The 16,331-nt window shown below is 37.2% G+C and overlaps 1 long non-coding RNA gene across 1 annotated transcript in view; it reads left to right on the plus strand.

Moving 5' to 3' along the window:
• Nucleotides 1-16,331, plus strand: part of LOC127492770 (uncharacterized) — a 37,616-nt gene that overhangs the window by 17,089 nt on the left and 4,196 nt on the right. The window contains exons 3-7 of the long non-coding RNA XR_016220575.1: nt 4,630-12,896; nt 13,338-13,450; nt 14,132-14,265; nt 14,627-14,744; nt 16,081-16,197. This is a non-coding gene — a long non-coding RNA (uncharacterized LOC127492770). The remainder of the gene's footprint in view (nt 1-4,629; nt 12,897-13,337; nt 13,451-14,131; nt 14,266-14,626; nt 14,745-16,080; nt 16,198-16,331) is intronic.

Here is a 16,331-nt window from a genome sequence, read left to right on the forward strand (position 1 = left end):
CCAATTATTATTATTCAACTAGTCCCATATTGCTGTTTTATATCTACCAAAGGTCTCTCCATGCTGAACTTGCTGATTTATAAATCCTCTGTGTAACTCTCATACAATTGTATTCTTAGAGGACAGGTGCTCAACTGGTAGCAACTTTCAAAAACATTTATTGATGTGTGTGTGTGTATGTGTGTGTGTTGGGGGGTAGACAGTAAGAGAGAGGGATGGGTAGAGGGAGAGAGAGAGAGAGAAGCCTTCCATCTGTTGCATTCCCTAAATGCATGCAAAAGTCAGGGCTGGTCCAGGCCAAAACCAGGAGCCCAGAGCTCCATCCAGGTCCCCTGTGTACATTGCAGGAGCCCAAGCACTTGCACCATCATCTACTGCCTCCAAGACACATTTAACAAGGAGCTGTGGAGAAGCCAGGACTCAAGTCAGTTTGTGATGTGCACGTTGCAAATGATGCCATTACACAGTGTGTCAAAATTCCTGCTCCCTATGGAGAAATTTCACCCGGTTCCATCAGAAACCACAAGGTTTTCTTTGCAGTGGTTTTAATGTCGGATGAGAGGCACACTGAGACCTTCATTAGTATGAAGTGGATGGCTGTTGGAAGTCTACAGGTAATTGTTACTTGTTTCCCTCCTGCAATATGATTTCTGGACTGGCTCAAGTAAATTAAGAAACAGTGCTGTGAGTTCTTCCAAAATCAGCTATGGTTTTAATAAAAATTTTAAATCTTTATACCAAAAACTTGGGTAGGAATAAATAGATCATATCATTCAGATGTTACAAAAGAAAAAGGAGAAGCAGAAACAAGGAAGAGGAGGAAGAGAAAGCTGACCAGTGACCTGTGTCTTCATTTTCTCAACTTGGCCTGCATAGTATCATTTACCATCAGGCAAGTCTTTCATTTTCCCATCAGTGTGAAATCCAGCGGACTATGTTAAAGATTCCTCCAAGAATAGGACTTAATTTAAAACCAGACGTTGCTGTAGTTTATATTTAATGGGCATGTGGTATATTTGTGAGTTCAAAGACTTCATCCAAATAGAATGAATTTTAAATGATAGGTAGACCTCTTGTTTTTAAGTACCTACTGTTATTTTTCGTCCAGCTATTATCTATGAAAAGAGTTGGGCCATGTAATCTGATTAGAAGATGAAATAAGTTATGAATATTAGAATATAAGTTGTTTTAAAATAAAAACAAATAGTAGCTTTTGAAATGATCAGCTTTTAAAAATAAGAGGCAGTTTCAGAGCACTTTTTTATCATTAATATATGAAAAATAACTCTTAATTATATTAGAACTTAGTGGAGTATTTGATGAAGCATATGGGAAAATGTTTTAATGACTATATTTAAAATATTATGCCTTAATCTTAGAGAAAGAATGCCTTTATTGAGAGTAACTTCTTATTTGTGAATGAATCATTGAGGAAAATGATGGATTAGTTAGTTACTGGTATAGAAATAGGAGATGCACTTCTTAGAAAAGTAAAATTAACTTGTGTCATACTACATAAATCGATGCTTTAAATGTAAAAATATTTTATGGTAGTAGAGGAACATATAAGTATATTGTATAACTATTGACATTAGTAATATGCACTAGTTATCTATAGCTTTTTAAATAATCATTTTAATTTTTAATTAATTTTAAACTAATTTTAAATCAATTTTTAATTTATTAATTAATTTTACTTGTTATTTTAATTATTTATTTTTAATTATTTTTATATATATAGCATTTTAAAAATGTTTTTAATTTATTTATTTGAAAGGCAGAGTGGCAGGGATGAAAGGAGAGAGAGATCTTCCCTTGGCTGGTTGAATCCAGGAGCCTGGAACTTTACCTGGCTTCCCCACACGGATGTCAAATACCCAAGCGTTTGGCCATTTCCTGCTGCCTTTCTGGATTAATTAACAGGGAGCTGGATCAGACATGGAGGAGCTGGGAATTGAACAGGTGTTCCAATATGGCATGACAGTGTCGCAAGAGGCAACACCACCCTTGGTTATTTTAAAAAAATAGCAGCAAAAGCCAACATCATTCTTATAAAGATTTGTTTGGTTATTTGAAAGACAAAGTTACAGAGAGAAAGGGAGAGACAGAGAGAAAGCGATCTCTCATCTGCTGATTCATTCCAAAGGGCCTCAATGGCCCAGGCGGGCCAAGCAGCAACCAGGAGCCAGGAGCACATCCGAGTCTCCCACGTGGGTGGCAGGGGCCCAGGTACTTGGACGGTGTTGAGCTGCTTTCCAGATGCATTTGCAGAGAGCTGAATTGGAAGTAGAGTAGCCAGGACTCAACAGTCACTCATATAGGATCCCAATGTCTCAGGCAATGGCTTAACCCACTGTACCACAACCTTGGCACTACCAAAATTATTTAAACTTCTCTAGCAGAGGAAAATATATATTATAAAAATGATGTGCAAATTTATGTGCTTTTGAATAAAGGTCAAAAATTTGGGTCATCATAGCCATGTTTGTCAGAGATTTGGGGGTGGGGGAATCAATGTACTCTCTTACACAGCATGTATGTGTGTACCACACTTTTATTAACACTTTTTCTTCATTGTATTCTAAAGATACAGGTACACTTATGCTAAAAATACATGCATAATGGTATTACTATAACTGAAAAGTACTTAAGTTCCACGGAGTCAGAGAATTAGTCACTTTATTTAGTTTTGTGTGAAGTATACAGAACAGTATTGGATACGTGGTAGGTAATTAATGACTTCCTCTACATGTACCTTTATTTCAGGCAAGCTGCACCCCTAATTACAAAAATAACTCAATTTTATGTCTTTTTTAATAGTACTAAAATACTCTTTTTCTATGAAAAAAAAAAGAGAATTACTTTTATAGCTATTGGCATCCTTTCATTTATCTAAGCTGTGTCTTAATAATCCTTCAGTTTTTGAAAATGTAATTTTTAATTTTTTTCTGTTTTATCTTTGTATATCAGTCTTTTGGCAATTAACTCTTTATATATTGTGTTTTTGTTTTTCTGAATGTGTAACTTATACTCATCCAATAAGATTTTTCACAATATGAACCAGTGTCTTATTTATCAGCTTGCGCCGTAGGATGTGTAGCAAAATACCTTGACTAGAGTAGAAGATTCTTTGAATTCCCAAGCTGAGAAGATATTTTCCAAAAAGGCTCAATTACAGTCTTACTCACATGGAAACAAGAAAGGAATCAATGATAATGTTTATAAAGTGGCTGAAAATTCTGAGGGGGAAATGTCAAAATATTTTGCAAGTTAAGCTTTCATTTCACCTGCCAAATACTTTATGTAAATACTTTAAATTTTTACCCACGGAAATATGGAGTGTTGGAATTAGGGATCTTTTAACCAATGTTTTATTCATGCTAGGTTATTGTTTTATTTCATTTCACAGTAATTAGTGAATGTCAGTTCTCTTATCAGATCACACAGGCAGAAGTCACAGAAAATGTAATTTTGAAGCTAGCATGAAGAAGAGATTTGGAACAGATATATGGCCACAGAAGTTTTTTTGTGTGATTTTTCTTTAACCTACACATGTCTGAAATCTTTCTGAGCTGATCCATTTGAGAATTTAAGACTGGAAAGTTTAGATAAGCGTCTTAGGAACTATGACTCTGTTTTCTCAAATGCGGCAGGTGTGCAGCACTTCATTCTGGCTTGCTTACAGAATCTTAATCCATGCAGGAAGTATGCCACTTTGTCTGTCTCAGTCATTAGTTCTACCGACACCACTAAGTTGAGAGATCCAAATGGAATCACGGATTGCACACACCTGTTTAATACTTCACAGCTCTGGTCATGGTGGTCATTTAAAAATAGGGTGCTTCTAAATGCGGCCCTGTTTCCTGGGCATGTCGTCTTCAGGCTGGCAGACTTCTCCACTGAGACGCTTGTCTGACGTGGCTCCTGCATTAGCAAGAGGCCATTCAGCTGTGAGCCCCTTGTCTCAGCTGGGGCCCTGAATCTGAGCATTCAGTGCCCAGGTACACCAGGACTTGCTGTTTCCGCTTTTATTTTTGTCTAAGGAGGCCAAGCAGACATGTGCGAGGCTTGGGTTGACAAAAGAGTGAAAGCAAAACAGCCTGCTCCGCAGTTACACATGGGCAGTGTCGCAAGTGAGTTCTACAACTCTCAGAGCTGGGGAGTAAGGAGCCAGCTTTCTTTCTGGTTCAGATCTTAGTTCAGGGCTTGCAAGGCTGTCCTGGCTGTGCTCAGGTATGAACAGGAGAGTGAACTGCAGCCCGGTGACAGACTTGAACAAAGCTGTCCTGTGGAGATCAGGCCTTTATGTTTATGATCAACCAGACCACACCACAATGGATCCTCAAAAACAGGTATCTTCTACTGTTGGCTAAGAGCCGCAATGCGTATCTAATTGGGCTGTGCATTTGCCTACACAATTTGCCTGCCAAAATGCTCTCTCCCTGGCTTTTGCTGTTATTTGTGTTATTATCTTATAATGTGATCGATGGGAGGGTGGATATTAAAAAAAAATAGAGTTGAGTTATATGGTAACTTGCCTTTTCTCTTTGTTTTCAAAGCTCAAACCTTTTCACAGTTTAGGAAAATGTTTCATGGTTTCTTTTTCTTTTTTTTTTTTTTTTTTTCCAGATTAAGACAATATGTTCCTGTAGCATTCATCACTTAAAATAATGTTTTTCACTTTCGGATCTCAATTTCCACTCATCATTAGAGAGCTGCATTGTGAATCAGCTTGTGGAGGAGCGATGTGCAACCTGAATAAAACATTTCCAGGAGAGCCTGAATGATGCTCCTGAGTGCAGGCCCCCGAGATGTTCTCGAGCTGTAATTGGGAGAAATTCAAGTGTGTGTACTGAGGAGCACGCGCTCCAAGAGGAGGCTGGCTGTGATTAGTCTCAGTGCTGTTTAACTGGTCTGGGGCCCACTACTATTTTCAGTTCTGAATTGAACACGAGTGTTCTGAGAAATGGTCTACCATCTCAATTAGCCACATGGAGCTTCAGCCATCCTCACTCTCTGTGTGGAGGCACACCTCTGACAAACAGCCCCACAACAGGGGCGCTGCTAAGGCAGTGGGGTAATCTTTCCGCCCACAACATGCAAGAATTAATTCAGACAGATAGTCACATGGAGTTTGGAAACATCATAGAACATGCTTGTACTCTGAACTAGCTTTTCACCATGGCTATGTATTCAGCAGATAATAAATCAGCCTGTTGGACTCAACCCAGGGTACTCAGAAATTGGAGGACACAAAGGTAGGTTGAGGAAGACAATGGATTAGGCCGGCTCTGACCTTGAGGTGTTTATACTGCATGGAAAAGGAATAGTCATTTCTCCTTTGTCTCACATCAGCAATAGAGGATAAATATGACAGTTACTTTTGAGAGATTCTCTCTGATACTTAAGTCTGAACAACTGAATAAAAAATTCTTGAAGGGATGAATTTATTTAGTCTAAGGGAGAGTATACAGAAGTGAGCTCACTCCTATGATAATTTCTTAGAAGACAGAATTGAGAGAAGATGTGGGAGAGTTTTAGGGTAACGCATAGAAATGAATATATACATGGGCACTACAAAATGTTCATGGACAATGCAGTTAACAGATAAGTTTGTTCTGATATGCATTTGTTGAAAACTAGCCCTAATTTTATAGTTTTTCATAATGCATTTTTCACCAGCTTTTTAAAAATCCATTTTGTATGCCTGGCTTTAAAATTATTTTTTCATTGAAATAAACTTCTTTTTTAACTCCATTTCCATGAATTTTATGAAGTACTCTCATAGTTCCACATGTACATCTCAGAGTAAAATATGATTCCATCACCAAAGAAGAAGCTAAACTATCCACTGATAGCATTGATACGGAGACACTGAATTCTAAGCCAAGATGTATTGACTTTGTTCTCAGGGCATTGAGGAGCTGTTGAAAATTTTTGAGCAGGTGAGTGACATGTCCAGAATTGCATTTTATGAAGATTAACCTGATGGCATTTTCAGGATTGATTAGCGTGAAGCCTGTATTGTGACAGAACAGATTGTGGTAACGCAAGGCTGAAATATGGTGGTGGCAATGAGAATAGAAAGGAAGAAATTGATTTGAGAGATCCATGACAGTGGAACTACGGGACTTGATTATTAAATATGGGGCCTGAAGAAGGGAGGATGGCAGCGATGATTCCAGATGCTTCAAAGAAATCAAGTATGGAAGAGAAATGATGTCCTGACTGTGGGTGGTTTGTTATTATCTTCTGGATGCTGTGAATCAGGTAATTGATTGCATTCTAAAAGTCTTGAGTCCAAATCCACACTCCACGTCTGCCGAGAACACAATGTCATGCTGGCACTTGCTTTTGTGAGCAGTAATCCATTGTTGCCAACCATGGGTATTACATTACTGAGGAGTATTGTGTGTGTGGCAAAAATTGCAACTGATACAAACCAAAGATAGCAACATAATGATATTCAACAAATTGAAACAAAATTAAACCTCCGTAAGTAGAAATTTCAGTAAAATTCTGCTTCCAAAATAAAATAGATCAATCTGAGTAAGTGCCAGCTCTAGACTTATCTGTCCCATTGAAAGCAAAGCACCTGTTTAGCACACTGAAGACACACACACACACACAACTATTTTTTGGCATCACTTTTAGCTTTGAGGTAATTCTGCAGCTGTGTTTAAACTGCTAGCACAGATTCTCCTAGAAATTTTGTAAGAGTACTTCAAAAAGTTCATGGAAAACTTGAATGAAAAGAAAAGATGGTTTGGATGCAAGAATGATTTGAAATCCATGCATAGTTTTTCATAATATGCATTTTTCTTGAACATTCTTGAAGGGCCTTGATATTAAGCAGACTGCATTTCTTGGTAAAGTTTGCAAGCCACTGGTTACTGTCTTGAAATGTAATGCATCCTACACTCTCATTCTCCTTTGCATTTTTAGCAAGTTTCAGCCAAGTGCTTGTGCTGCTGTTTGGCATGTTCACAAATTACTAAGCTCCTAAAGGACATGTTTTTTACCCTGGTCTCCACATAGTGAGAGCATGGGGTTTAAATCGCTGCTTTATGTCTGCGGTATCCTCCAGACTTGTTTAAGTGGTCCATAGAAGATGGAAAGTAACACTTACATAGTCTTTTTCCTGAGGGGATTGGAACTATTCTATGTAAAGAGATATGTGTGCAGTTAACATTTTTTGAAGATACATAATATAACCGCTTTATATAAAAATGAAAATATGATTGTCAAAGCCACACTTGATAAAGCTTTAGTAATCAAGTTCCTGACCCCCAATGTTTTCCACCCTCATTTTCTTCTGCTTTGAATTTTTTGTCTTCATTTAAGTGCTTTTTGTCCTGTGTTTTTGTAATTCTCATATATTTCACATATCATTTAACAGAAATTCTGAAACTAGAAGTGGCACATGAAGCCAGAGGACAGATGTCACCATCTTCATGGGAAGTGTGAAAATGTTACTGCATTTTTTTTTTGAGAGGTTCGAAGCTTTCATCTTAAAATAAACATTGGCTGTTGGTGCTATTGTTCTTGTACAAATGCAACAGTCCCAGGAATTTAAGTGATAAATCTCAAAGTGCGAAAGGCACCCCAGATTTGGTGCAGGCATCTTTAGCCCCTGCCTATGTTGTTAGAGAGACCTGCACACAAAATGATGTGCAGCTCAGTGGCAAGACTCCTGCTGTTAGAGTCAATCAGACAAACCCGGTTTGGGGTTGGATTCCAGTATCAAGCTGGAAGATTAGGGAGATGTGCTTGGTTTCTCTAGACCTGGTCTTAGTCATCCATATAATGGGAGAATAAGAATTATATTAAATGTTGTTAGAAAGATAAACTAAGATATTTTACATAAAATGCTTATCAAGGACCGGCCATGTAGAGCAGATACACGGTCACCTGAACTTGTGCACATTATCTAGTTGTCATACAGACAATACCTATTTGTTAATTTCAAAATGTTCCCCGAGGAAACTTCACAATTTGGACAGTTTTCTTTCCATTCATTGCTCTGGACACATTGCGCCCCTTCCTTTATAATATTTTTGCATTATCATTGATTTAATTATTTGAGAACTGTGGACTTCCTGACTGCTTGCTGTGAAAATAGGGATGCATCTTTCAGTACACCTAAATGTTTTGTGCAAATTCAAGGCTATACCTCAAGTGAAAATATTATTTGTATAGGATTTTATTTGTTTATTTGCATGTCCATAGGCAACATGTATTAGCATGATAAAGTTATTTATGTTGAGTTTCAATCACACTTAAGCACAAGTAGGTTTTAATAAGAATAACAAGCTAGATTACACAAATGATTCTATTTCATGGCATACCATGGCTAAGCAGGGCAGTTGGTAACTTTGGAAAACAAATTGGAATGGCTTTGTCACTTATGAGCTTATATTCCCATTGTAAGTGAATTATAGACATGCAGATAGTGCAAGTAGATCATGATCCAATTAACCATTTTTTTTTTTATTATTTCACTGGATTATATCATGTGTAAAGTGCTGAAAATATCCACATTTTTAAAAAGTTTCCTGAATGGACCAAGTTTTTTGTTAGATGTAAATTTATTTTAAACAAAAATGGTGCCTTATTAGTAATGTGCTCCTCAAATGCCTGTAGATGCAGATCTTATATGCAGTGCAAAGCTAAATCCCAGAAATAGTTTTGAAAGTTTAGGGTAATTTGATTTTTCTTTATGCTTATTTTTTACTCTGTCATATAAATGAGCAACAGCCTTCTTATATACCTTCTTATATACAATTCACTTGATAACCTGTTTTCTTTTAAGGTCTACAATCAGGCACAAAGTAGAAATAACTTAGGTAAATCTAATAAATAAGTAAATAAATAAAGCATAATAAAGTTGATGGAACACAAGGTAGACTTTTAATCCAACTAGAAAATTTGTCTTGTTATGTTAATGGTCAATACTTATTAGACAAATATATGGCTAGAGATAGTTATTTTGGTCATGTGGGAATAATGTCCATTTCATAGCAGTCTGAGTTATTTTGGCAATTGAATTTTGTAGATGTAATTTTTTTTCTGAAAGTAAGGTGGTTAGTGGCCAAAGACCCCTGCTGCCTCTGCCTGTCTCCCTTGGTAGGGTGGGAACAAGATATTTAGCATTACCACATCCCTATTCTTTTTGTCAAAGATTACTGGAGGAGAGACAGTCAATGCTTGGCTCTTTAAGGTTAAAGTATTTTGCACATTTTGAGAATATCATACATGGGAAGATTTGGAGGACACATTTACTCAAAGGTGTTGATGAAATTATCTAGGACATAGTCTCTTGGGGCATGGATCCTCAACATTTTACAAAAAGACTATTGCTAGTACATGAGCTACTTTTATGTGGTAGATTGAACAAATAGCTGAGAAAATTTTTGTGTCAGAATGAGAAAGGATAATATAGCCAAAAAACCAGAGATTTCATGAAATAATTGGAATTGGTCTAAAATACGTAGATCCTGCAGCAAATACCTGCATTCGTTTCCATAATACCTTGACATAGCTTAAAAGGATCTGCCCAAAATTATAGATTTAGACAAATATATGGACTTTGAGAAATATTGCCTTTAAATGAAGGATTAGTTGGATAAATTATGTAATATTCATTCTGTTTGTAAGTCTTCCTCCAGTGATGGAAATTGAGCATTTTGTTGCTTTTTCCAACAATGAATCAAAGTTCCAAAGGAAAAACCATTAGTGACATAGTATATATTATCTTCTAACATATTCCCTTTGTTATGTTGGCTTAAAGTTATAAAATTTGGTTTTAAATTGGAAATTGCATATAAAATTAATCAATATTTTAAAAAATCATGTTTTCTCTGATTTGTGGTAGCCAATTTATAGAACATAAAAATTTAATATATATGAGTAAAATAGACATTGTGGGATTTTATTATTGTTCATAGTCCTTGTCTTTTTCCTAGTGAACAGTGGTCTTTCTGTTCCTTACTTGCTTAACTCTTTTTTAGTGAAATATTAAAAATATGTATCATAAAAATTGAAAAAAAGAGCATGGAAGGAGGAGGGAAATACTATTATATACTTAGAAATATATATGAGCTACATGAAATATGTTTATATCAATAAAACTGTAAATAAAAAGAAAATTAATAAATGTTAAGACCAGATTTCTTATCCTAGATTACACCATTTGAGTACCCAGGGTCTGCATAATGTATAAACCTATTAGCCCATTTTTTCTTTCAATTGCATATTCAACAAATATTTTTTGAATTTATATTTTCACTTTCATTTACTTATAAAGCACACATTTAAAAACAATTCTAAGGCTAGTATTTGTTGATGTCCACAATTGTTGGGTCAGTAAAATTATCTTAATTGATACTTATGTGTTTTTTAGAAAATACTTATTTTCATCTCCTTGAAAGGCAGAGAGAGAGAAAGAGAGAGAGAGAGAGAGAGTAAGAGAGATTTTTCTATCTACCGATTCACTTGGCAAATGCATGCAACAGATAGGGCTGGACCAGGCTACCGACAGATTGAAGCCAGGAGCCAGAAACCCATCTGTATTTTCTATGTGGTGACACGGATGTATCAGTAGAAGCTGTATTAGAAGTGGCGGTGCTGGAACAGGAATCAGCTTTTTGATATGGGAGGTGGGCATTTCAAAACACAGCTTGACCTGCTACACTATGACACTGGCCCCGAATTTCATGAATTTTTTGTTAGATTTATCTCAAACATTATTTTACAGGTTGTGTATCATGCACTTATGAGAGAATGTTTCCTGAGAAATCTAAAAAGCAGTTTCTCTGGAGTGGGCCCTGAAAGTTCACGATTTTAACAAGACTGACTGTAGCATGTGTGCAGGTGGATATCAAGCCTACTCCGTAAACAGTGTCTAAACACGGTTCTACAATAGGAGGAAGAGTTGATTGTTTTAGTTCCTTTTTGTTCTCAGTTCCCCTCTTGTCCTTTCCCTTTCTCTCTTGATTCACCGCCCTGTCCCAAGGCAGAGTTACACAGAGAGAGGAGAGGCAGAGAGAGGTCTTCCATCCTTTGTTCACTCCCCAATTGGCCGCAATGCCAGAGCTGCGCCGATCCGAAGCCAGGAGCCAGGAGCTTCTTCCTGGTCTCCCACGTGGGTGCAGGGGCCCAAGGACTTGGGCCATCTTCCACTGCTTTCCCAAGCCATAGCAGAGAGCTGGATCATAAGCGGAGCAGCCAGGTCTTGAACTGGCACCCATAAGGGATGCCGGTGCTTCAGGCCAGGGCGTTAACCCGCTGCACCACAGTGCCAGCCCTAGGTTCTAACTTCTTAAGACTGATTAAAAAAAAAAAAAAATCCAAAACACTGATTCCTCCACTGTTATGTCTATTTAATCCTGGAGACCACCCAAGTGCAATGTCTCATTTTCACTTCATTAAAAAAATTAATAAACACACACACACACACCCTTTAGCTAAACAAGCTGAAAAAAAAGTGTCTTACAAAATGCTGCAGATTTAGTATAGAATTTTTGTTCAAGAGTTTTTTTTTTTATTGACTTGTTTGTTTTCTTTATTGCCAAGCTGATCAAAAATTGTCAAAGAAATGGCTATTTTCAGGATAATTTTATAGCTAATTTTAGCTGTATCCTGGCAAGAAAAAAAAAAAAAAAACAAGCAAGAGAACATTAAACACATCTTGTTCTAATGCAGAGATGAATGGCACTGAAACAGTCCCAGTGTGGCATTTCTGGCACTGGTCAACAAAGCTGAAAAGCAACCTGGGACAAACAAGAGAAAACGCAGGGTAAATGTTCTCATAAATTCAAAATTAAGTTCTTCCTTCATTTCCCTGAAACAAACTCCCTACGGTGAACATCTGGCAAGCCATTAACTTTTGTTACCTTATTTTATTAAAAATTGTAAGGTGCGAGAAATTTCCCCCATTGGAGACTTGGTTTAGCATTCGGGCTAAAGCCCTGGCAATCCTGGTGTCATTTGCATAGCACCCATGATCCAGTTGGGCAAGTTTCTCTTACAACTTCCGCTCCGTTCTCCATCAAGAGTTGTATTTCCATGTCATGTAAAGAAATCAGTAATCCTGAGTTATTTTTTAAATATGTAAATTAGCTGAGCAGAGCTGAGCTGTGGCCTGTGTCTGCTGGAAGAAAAGTGACTGTGATACTCTTCATACTTTACAACTTCTTGCTTGCATTTTTTTTTTTGCATTATTTTCAATGGGAGCTTAAGTGTCAAAGCTATTTACATAGAGCTTTTTCAGTTCACATCAGAAAGATGTGAACTGTTGATTGCACCATTTTCTTTATTTGCACAGCTGCTAGAACCTTCAATCTAAATAATTTTGTGTCTTGCCTTTCTTTTCCTTCGCTTACTTTCTCTTTCCTTTGTGAGTTGTCACTTTCTAAAATAAACCTTTGCATTCCACCATCAAATCTATTCTTGCACATTACGTTCCAAGACATGAAGTTGCTTATTAGTCAGGTTACTTTTGGGGAAAATACTAGGTAAATGTTAGAGAAGCAAATGAAATCAATTCACTATTTGGGGAGTATAACTTAAGAACTTGCATCTGTGTATTCGCTTAATTGTATGAATGTATGTAGGTGTCTCATTCTCACATGTGATTTTTATTAAAAAATTACATTTATTTAAAAGGCAGAGATACAGAAAGGGAGAGACACTGAGAGAGATCCTTCTCTGCCTGGTTCATTCCCCAAATGGCTGCAACGACTGAGGCTGGGCCGGGCCAAGCCAGGAGCCAGGAATTTGTTCCTGGTCTCCCATGTGAGTGCAGGGGCCCAAGCACTTGGGTAGACTTCTGAAGCTTTCCCGGGTGCATTAGCAGGGAGCTAGACTGGAACTGATACAGGTGGTGGCTTTACCAGGTAAGCTGCAAAGCTGGTCCTAACACATGTGATGTTTAACCTGGGAAATTTTAAGTCAAAAGAGTTCAATTGTAAGAATGATAAATACATGTAATAGCTTTTCAAAGATTGTTTTTGCTTACAATTGATTGTTTCTAAGCACTCATACAATACTTTAGACAAGTTGCTAAGCCATTGTCTCATGTCTCAATCTTTTGTTAGTAAAAATATATTTATTTCCTCTTTTAATCTTGAAAGCTGTTTTTGATTACAGAAATGCAGAAAAGCTTCAGTATTGACTTCAGAAATAATCATGATGGCTTTCTTTTAGTTCACAAAATATTGTTTTGAGATATAGATGATTAAATAGTTGAATTTTGAATTTTCTTTATAGATTCTAGTCTATCCACATAGTGTTACAATAAAAAAATCAATGGATTGATTTGTATTTTTCCCAAATAGTCTCAGCTTAACTGAAGTATCTACAATCTTCAATGTACCAAATGTGTGCTGTTTACAAAATGGGTGTGACAGAATCCCTTTGAGCTTGACAAATCTCCAAAAGTTAAGTTAAGGTAGGTATGAGTATGGCAATGGGAAGTCAAGCAGGACAGATAGGAATTTGTATTGGAAAGTAGAGGAGCAGGTTTCAAGGGCTTTTTATAAGAGGTGGTATTAAAGGTAAGTGCCAAGTTCCATGATTCTGAACATGCTGCTCTTTCTAATATAGTAGGCTTTATTATGATTTTCATAATTTTGACATTCTTTGAGCTACTTTATGTGAGGTAGAATAAAAAATTAAAATAGACATTTTGTATTTAAAATTTATTTCTCATTTTTTATGTTTTTGAAAGTCAGAGTTACAGAGAGAGGGAGGGAGAGAGAAGAAGAGGGGGGAGGGGGAGAGAGAAAGAAAGAGAGAGAGAAGAGAGAGAGAGAGAGAGAGAGATCGTCAATCTGTTGGTTCACTCTCAAAAATGGCTACAATAGCCAGAGCTGGGCCATGTGAAAGCTGGGAGCCAGGAGCTTCCTCTTGGTCTCCCACAAGGGTGCAGGGGCCCAAGCATTTGGGTCATCTTCCGCTGCTTTCCCAGGTTCATTGGCAGAGAGTTGGATCAGAAGTGGGTTAGCCGGGACCTGAACCAGCAGGTTCAGGTGGGCTACTGCACTACAGCCCTGCCCCCTGAGCTTCCTCCAGGTCTCCCATGCAGGGTCAGAGGCCCCAGCACTTGGGCCATCTTGTACTGCTTTCCCAGACCATAGCAGAGAGCTGGATCAGAAGAGGAGCAGCCAGGTCTTGAACCGGTGGACATATGGGCCAGCACTGAAGGCGGCGGCTTTTCCTGCTGTACCACAGCACCAGCCCAGACTAAATTCTCTCTTTAAGAAGGTATGTGGGCACTTGTCACATTCTAATAGAAAATCATAATTTGATTCAGCTAATCAATACTGATAAAGGAGTTTGCTCAGGGTTCCTCCCCAAATATGTATCTATCTGATTTATTTAAATTGACTTTTTGCCTAGAATAACTTAATCAGATGATTGTAGATCTCACATTTATCATCTACAGATGTAGCTAGCAAATCTGGATGATTTATGCAAATTCATTTTCAAATTTAATTGCAGGACTTTTTCAGGTTACCGGTAAGTTCTGTGGAATTCTACCATTAAATGTGTTTTATTTCCCTTTATTTGAAATTTAGTTTATATTTTATGCACTGATCTGTGTGCCCATTTGCATTTCAACCAGCAGAGGGAGATGATTTGGAGAAATGGAGGAAAGTTGAAGGCAAATCTGATCAGAGGACACACTTTGTTCTTGAAGAAAGGGGTCTCACGTTGGTGTCCATGCAGACAGATTTTGACAGGTGATTTCCTTTTACTAAAGACTGTGTAAAGACTTTCCCCCACAATTTTCTCATCATTGTAATTCCCTACAATTCCTAATAATCTCCAAAGACTCTTGCATACTTTCATCACCTTGCTCTTCTAATCTTCCTTGAAGTTGCGTATACTGCTGTTGCTCTTTTATTCCAAACCTGCTTCTCACCCACTTGATCTGCTAATTGGGGTTTTACCTTCTGAGGCTCTTGGAGCTGCTTTCTCTTGGCAGCTGACTCTGTGCTCCCAACGTGCTTCTTTGCACTCACCCTCTGCCTTTTCATCTTTCAATTTATATCATCTCTCTCACTCCTCTTTCGGCAGCTGCACTGAACTTGTTTTATTTTGTGTGCATAGACAAAAAATGCCCCCATGACAAGAAATGTCGCTGCTAATCTTATTTTCCATTTCTAGTGTATATTTTATTAAATTTTTTTTTCATTTTTAACCTACATACTGACACAGTGCTAAGCTTATTTTGAGATTTTTAACTCGGTCAACACCGACTGACATGTGTTAAACCAGAAGAAAAAAAAAAAAGAAATCAAACCGAATAAGAATTACTGGAAATCAGCGATGCTTTCTGGATGAAGGGCTTTGGTAATTGAATTGTTACATAGCCACTAGGTGTAGGAAACGAATACAGAATGCCTAAGATAAAACTGAGAAGAATTATTGAGTCTGTTAAATTAGATTTGAATAATTTACCCCTGTGATAGAACCTATTCCTCTAGGAAAGCACCATATGACTGAACCTGAAAATAAAATTGCCATCAGACCTAAAGCTCATTGGAAAAGCAGTGACATTGTCAGAAATGTAAAGCACTGAGCAGTATAACCAGGTGCCTCGTTATGACTAACCATCAACATCAGGAAACAAACATGTTACAGAGGCATTCAAGTTACAGTAACTTGTTCTCTAAGAATGAGCAAATAGACAGATGTAAAACTTTCTATTTCTGACATTTTGCTGAATATATTGGGTCAGCCTGGAATTTTTAAATCTCTTGAAAATATATTTGCAACATTTCTATCACAGGCTAGCTCACAGCACATTTAGGTATAAATGTTTGAATAATTGTACATATGTGTGTGTGTGCCACAAATGAAAAAAAACAAACAAATAAAAATACAGAACAGATCAAATAGAGTCACTTTGCTCCAGAAAGAACTGTTGATTTAAATGAGGAAAATAAATATTAAAGACGGGGAAAACATTGGTTTGAATTGAACCACCATAGTCTGTTGCAATAATCTTTTCCAAAGACAGGGGTCATTCCAGAATAATTCTATTGTCTCTGAAACATTATTTGCATCTTACAGGCTATAAAGATAATTTACTCTTGTTTTGACACTTGGAGAATGCCCTTGATTCATTCAAGGCTTTAACACAATCTTTGAAGGTTGGATCCCTTGTTTCAGTACCATGCTGTGCTTCATGTGAGTAGCAATTTTGGGTTGAGTTCTTATACCTTACACCCTGGAAAGAAAAAAAGAGACAATTTTTTTTTCAGTAAAAATATGGTAATCTACAAAATGAACAATTGGAAGTGTTAGGATGAAACTGAAGTATG

Source organism: Oryctolagus cuniculus, chromosome 14 (genome assembly GCF_051225735.1).
Source record: "Oryctolagus cuniculus isolate XC-2025 breed Fujian yellow rabbit chromosome 14, ASM5122573v1, whole genome shotgun sequence".
In the NCBI taxonomy this organism is placed as follows: domain Eukaryota; kingdom Metazoa; phylum Chordata; class Mammalia; order Lagomorpha; family Leporidae; genus Oryctolagus; species Oryctolagus cuniculus.